This window comes from Gouania willdenowi, chromosome 14, assembly GCF_900634775.1.
Source record: "Gouania willdenowi chromosome 14, fGouWil2.1, whole genome shotgun sequence".
Lineage (NCBI taxonomy): Eukaryota > Metazoa > Chordata > Actinopteri > Blenniiformes > Gobiesocidae > Gouania > Gouania willdenowi.
In genome coordinates this window covers 6924152-6931099 of record NC_041057.1, presented here as the reverse complement: position 1 = coordinate 6931099, position 6948 = coordinate 6924152, and the positions used below count along the sequence as shown (strand labels likewise).

General features: G+C 37.4%; 1 pseudogene; it reads left to right on the top strand.

Moving 5' to 3' along the window:
- Positions 1 to 222: 222 nt before the first annotated feature.
- Positions 223 to 341, top strand: LOC114476289 (uncharacterized; annotated as a pseudogene).
- Positions 342 to 6948: the final 6607 nt, after the last annotated feature.

Genomic DNA, 6948 nt, shown 5'->3' with positions numbered 1-6948 from the left:
TAAATATTTGTGATATTTTTTGACTGGTGGACTGCTTTGAGATGAATATAATTGACCTTTTTTAATGTTTTATCATTCTTCAAGCAAAAAAATGCATACTACGTAGTCCCTAAAGTGAAAACAAATTATATGTTTTTTTAATTGAAAGAAAGTTATGTGATCGCGTGTGTACGTAAACAGGTTAAGGAGTGCTCAAAAAATGTACTCGAGTGTGTAAATAAATAGAGTAGGCCACACCAGCCTGTCATTGCCCGATCCCGTTAGATCTTGGAAGCTAAGCAGGTCTGGGCCTGGTTAGTAGTTGGATGGGAGACCACTGAGAATTCCAGGTGCCACAGTGGGGTGGCAGTCGCTGCAGTGGTATCTGTCATTGCGTCCTTGGGCAAGGCACTTCACCTACATTGCCTAGTATGAACGTAGTGTGTGAGTGAGTGTTGGTGGTGGTCAGAGGGGCCGATGGCGCACTATGGCAGCCTCGCTTCCGTCAGTCTGCCCCAGGGCAGCTGTGGCTTACAACAGTAGTTTGCCACCACTAAGTGTGGAGTGAAAGAATAATGCCTAAATTCTGTAAAGCGTCTTTGAGTGTCTATGATAAAGCGCTATATAAAATTGATGCATTATTATTATTATTATTATGAGAATTGATGTGTTGTCTGATGTCTAGACATTGATGAATTGATTCTCTCTCAGGTCGCAGGGTCATTGACGTCGGTGCAACTAAGTCATCTTCTCCGTGTAACCAACCCTATGCACAATTTACGCATACATGTAGAAATTTTAGGCGCTCGCATTAAAACTGTTTACGTACTCACGTAGAACTTTTACGTCAATACGTAAAACTCATTAAAGCTGCTGGAGGTGATAACTACAGTAACATTTTTTAAACTCTACCTGTAGTTTATCCTAAAGTTGTTTTTATCCACTACTGATTCCTGTGTGCCCTCAAAAACTCTGCCAAAGGGACATTTCTATTGTTTTTTGATTGAAAGAAAGTTGAGCCAAAACAATGACGGATGTTGATGTTGTGGTTTATGACGGAGTATTAGAGCCACATTAAAATCAAAATCAAAAATCTCGGCACTACAAGATCCAAGTCGTAATATTTCAAAAACAAAGTTATGTGATCAAAATCATAACATTTCATGATTAAAGTCATAATATTTCAATATTAAAGTTGTAATATTTCTAGAATAAAGTCGTAATTTTATGAGATTAAAACTGAAATACAAACAGGGTCTTTTCTGTGTTGCGATCACTTGTGCGCTATGGAGAATGTAAAATATTTAGTGAGATTATTTCTCTTTAGGTTTCACATATGGTGAAATATTGAGCCTTTTGGCCCATCATCAGCACACTGTTATCAGTTTAAGGACTTTCAAGCCACTTTGCAGATATTTGCGTTTGTTTCGACTAAAGAACCAGACTGATTTGGAGCAAATAGCCACTTTTATTGTGGAGGGCGAACTGACTGGAAGTGGTTGACTCAAGGGCTGTTAGTTGCGTTTATTGGGAATTCAGCGTGCTGTACCATTACAAGTTTTTTTTTTTTAGGATACAGCTTTATTCTTATAAAAATCTGATCTGCTCTCAAAATATTGCGACTTTAATCTTGAAATATTACGGTTTTATGAAATCAAGACTTTATTCTCGAAATATTACAACTTCAATCTCGTAGTGTTTCTAAGGAAACACCAAAGTTTTCCGTCTCGTGCAGCGTCGTCATATCACCGGGAACAGTATAAATAAATCAGAACAAAAATGACGCCAAACTAATCATTGCTTTCAAGGTTGGACGAAGAAACACAAGAAATTGCTGCAAGAATGAAGTATAAACATTTTAAAGAAACTTTACGATCTCACAATGCAGTACACAAATGGTTACATGACCATTTGACAACAATTTGTTTACAGTGCAGTCAAAAACAATTTCAACCATTGATAATTGTTTGTCAGTAAATTCTCCCGTTGGTCTGAAGAAATACCTTGGATTTGTTGATCTATGTGGCCTTGTTTGGTGTTTTACGTGACTTTAGGGGCTCTGTGTCTTATTTCTCGGTCCCTCCTGTTATTTTCAACTTTCTTATGAACTTTTAACTTCACAACTTTTTTTTTAAACCAATATTATATTTGCTGCCTACATTTTTTGTGTATATGCATTTTTATTTCTTCATACAGGAAATTATCACCAGATTTTTGACAATTTATACAGCATACTTATTAAACTATTTTATGTTGAAAAAACATTATTTTTTGGAAATGTACCAACAGATATGCATAACTATGGACATAAGTATAATTGAGAAGAACGCTGTTGGTAAAGTGCTCTAGTATGTACTTCTGTCTGTGTCATTTATGATAATATGGGTTCTATTGCCCCCTAGTGGCACTGCATGCACTCCTAATCTCTGTGTAGCCATCAAGACATTTTGCTTTTGTTTTATTTTCAAACCATCAAATAGTTTATTTAAAATATGTGGCCTTATAGTCTTTAACATTCCTAAGAATTCGACTTTCCACCCCAAAAAAATTTGAACTGTGGTCCAAAGAAGATCAGAACCCTACAGTGAAAAACCCAGTGTGTTGATCACAGAAAAAATTCTCCCAGGCTTTTTATGTCCACAGCAGAATGGGACGATTAAAGGAAATGCCTGTGGCCACATGCGCAAAGGTCAAACAGATCATTATGTCCATTGCAAATATATGAGCGAGTAAAAGTGATCAGGATTAAAAGATGGTGCTTAGTCTGGGAAAGTATGATCGAGTGTTCACAGCATGGGATTAAAGGTTAAATCCAGTCATTTGCGAGTGACTGCACTTTAGTCTTTAATTTGACCTTTTTTACTCATTTAGCCCAGAGTTTATTATTATTTGTGCCGTAGTATAGTCATCTTAAAGACGTAAGTCATTGTTTTAATCAGAAATAAAATGGGTTAAAAGTGAACAAAAATGGTGGAAAAGGTGGTGAAATTGATTAAAAGTTACAAATTACAGTGACCAAAACGGACAGAAAAAGGGTTCAATGTGTCAATACTTAGGAACAATTAGATTAGACTGGCTAATGGGCATGACAAATCATGAATGTGGTTTAATTGGCAAAAAATAAGCATGAAATATGGTGAAAACATAACTTAAAAGTGACAATAATAGGTCAAGAATCAAGATATGAGACATTAGGTGGGAAAAGTGGTGGGAAGGGTTTATAAGTGCTGAACATGTAATGAAAGTGGAAAAAAAAATTCAGAAAAGGCATTGGAATATGATGAAGTGACAGGATTGGGAGTATGTATAGCAAAAAATGCATGAAAGGAGCAAACACTTGCAAGAAAAAGTGATGAAAATCAGTTAAAGTGTGGTGTAGTTAAAGAAAAATGGTAAAAATAAGCAAAAATAGGCTCAAATTGTTCAAAAAATATATGTAGTGTCTTGAAGGCATCTGGCGACCCCCTCCCAGTGTCTCATGACCCCAAATGGGGTCCTCACCCCAAAATTGAGAACCCTTGCTCTACTCCATTACATGACCAATTGCACACAGAAACACAACTAAAGGCACTGATGGTTTAGAGTCTAGACTGTGAGAGCTGAGAGCGAAAGAACAGAGAATGTGCAAATCTCCTCCCATTAAACATATTATTTAGATCAGGCATGTCCAAAGTCCGGCCCGGTGGCCAATTGCGGCCCGTGTTCAAATTTCCACTGGCCCGCAGCCTCTGTCATGAAATCAATAATTTGTGGCCCGCCGGCACCATTGACCACAAAAATAATTAAAAAATATACAAAAACCAATTTTATATTTCACTGAATAAGACATTTGAATAAGATAATTGTTGGTGTTTACATGGTTTGAATTTACAGTGAGCATTTCATAGTGAATATGTAATGTTGCATATGAACCTAGATATATTTAATATTCCAGAAAGTTTTTGGTTTTTTTTTCGAGACATGTTTTCTTCATTTTGTGATCTTCACATATAAAAAGCAGTGATTTTAATATAAACTTTGTTACTGAAAAACACACAAAACTACATAAAAATGTATATTGACTCAAAACACTACAAAAGCATGCAAAATGTGAGAAAAATATACAAAATTATACAAAATGAATGCAAAAGCAAAACAAAAAACAAGAATAATCAAAAATAACCCCAAAAAACTTAGTTCTTGATTGATGTTCAGATTGGTCATTCTGCTAATGCTGTCATGAATTCTAAAAGTTTGACTCTCGGATTGGACAAGCACATTTTTTGTGACCCCCGTGGTGATAAAAGTTGCCTGTCCCTGACTTAGAAATTGATATTCTTTTTATTTAATTTTTTCGTAACATATTTTTGTTGGTTTTCAACAGAAACACAAGTTAAACAAGTTAAACATTTTGCCATCATGTCAGTAACAGAGATAGATAAAAGAAAAGGAAAAAAAAACAGTATTAATATATATATATATATATATATATATATATATATATACACACGCGCACACATAGCCATTCATATACAGTAGAAAGAAAATGTCAAAGCCTACTGCCCCCTTCATCTTCACAGTACAGTACAACAGAAGACACTTGTGGATTTATCTCAGGGGGGCGCAACCATTTTAGGGAAAACTGCCCCCTCATCACTAGCCGAGTCAAATCCTAAGGTAGTCAAGCAGAGGAGCCCACATTTCATCGAAAAACCTCTCGTTACCCTTCGCAACTGCAGTCTTTCTTGGGGGAGGACCCTGAATATTTCCCTATACCATAATGTAACAGTAGATGGTTTATCTTTGATCCAGTTAATTAAAATACATTTTTTGGCCAATAATAGCAATTTTTCACATAGTTTGAACTTTAAACGAGTTAGCCACCTCCTTTGAGGGGAGGCCGAGATTGAAGAGTCCTGGGTCCCTCCTAACTTTTGCATGAAATATGCCAATCAGTTCCTGTGAAATTGTACCCCAAAATCTTTTTTTATCATTTTACATTTCCAGAAGTAATAATATGTTCCAATCTCTCTGACACTTGTTACACAAAGGTGAGAACCGAGGGTCCATTTTATTTAGTATGTAAGGAGTTACGTGTAGTTATACTGTCTCAATCTATTACATGTAAAGGTGGATTTAAATACTTCAATGGTCTCCTGCCAGTCATCCTCAATATACTCTGCGTTATTTCACTTCTGCGCAATGCTTGTAATATCACCTGGACTAAGAGAGCATAGCAATGCATAGGAGGAGGAGATAAAACGAGTGATGCCTCTCTGGGAAACAAGGAACCTCTCTACATCACTATACATGACTAGATCAGGAGGGGGTAAGGTCTTTGATCCAACAAAGTGCCTGACCTGGAGAAAACCATAATAATGTTCTTAGGGATACCGAATTTGGACTGCAGTTGTTGTAAATACATTCATATCCTATTGTGGTACAAATCTTTAATCACACGCGCCCCATTGACATGCCACATATTGAAAATATTGGGATGGAGACCTGGGGGGAAATTCAGGTTCCCTGTGATAGGGGTTAAGAATGAGGTATAACTTCCTCTAAGTATTAACAGATTTCCTGCCACACTCTAATTGTGTTGTAAATTATCGGGTTATTCTTAATATCCTTGTGTAGCTTTTTCTTATCACTATGACCAAGCTCCATAGTGAGGATGGCAGAGAGGGCCATGAATCTAGACAGGGCTTGGACTCATAATAAACATGCAGCCATTCTCACAGGAAGCGAGCATGACATGCCCAGTTGTAAAGAATTATGTTTGGCAAGTTTTCCCAAGCCTCCCTTGTTGGAGGGCAGCTGTAGTGTTTTCATTTTCTGCCTGGGTCTCTTGCCGTACCATAGGAATCTAGAGAATGCTCTCTCTATATCATGAGCAACCTTCTTGGAGATCCATAAGGGTAGCATTTGTAATTAGTATAATAACCTGGGGAATACATTCATTTTGATTAAGCCCTATAAGAGATGGGGGAAATTTTGCTATCTAAGTCCTTCTTTATTTTAGTTGCTATGGGAGAGATGTTCAGCTTCCACAGCTCTGACATGTTTGGTGAAATTCCTATCCGAAGGTTGGTAAAGCGTGTGGGAGACAGATTGAAGGGACAGTTGGTAGATAGAGACAGATCAAACGTACCACCCAATAGCATGGCCTCCGATTGGCCGTAGTTGATCTTGTAGAGAGAACAGCTGATATTGATGTGTCAGAAACAACAGGACAAGTGCTATTTGATGAATTGTTCCTCCCACTGTCATCAGGGTGCTCAAGTGACCAGCGCCAAAAAAATCAATTCTTGAAAATGTCTGATGGGAATTGGAAAATAAAGTATAATCTCTTCTCCTGAGACTAGTTATTCTCCAAGTGTCAAACAGCTCTAATTCATGGCAGAACCCTTTCAGCCTAAGGCTCTTCTGAGAGATTGGGCTAGACTTATGTGGGGCCTGGTCAATGCTTGGGTCAGGCTCACAATTAAAGTCACCCGCTAATACAACATATGGGGTCAATATTGATGAGACCTCAGATAAAAGCTTTGGGAGAAAGGCAGCATCCTATGAATTAGGGCAATATATGGAACCAATGAGAATCTGTTCCCCATTAAGATTACCTGAGATGAGGACATAGCGGCCATCATCATCTTTTATAGTTGACTCTAAGGTAAATGGGAGACTGTGGTAGAATAATATAGCTCCACCTCTGCTATTTGTGTTAGAAGATGAATACAACACATGTCCCACCCAGGACCTCCTAAATTTGAGATGCTCCAAGTCATTTAAGTGAGTTTCTGTCAATAATTTGAATTTTCTCCTTTTTCAGAAAAGCAAGGATATTTTGCCTCTAACAACATCATTAAATCCCTTAACATTAAGGGAGACTATTTACGATCACTCATGACATGATAAAAATGAAATAAAGTAAAGTATCGCTCTGACCTCTCCCCCACTTTCCATGTACACCTGGACCTGGCTCTGCCAATG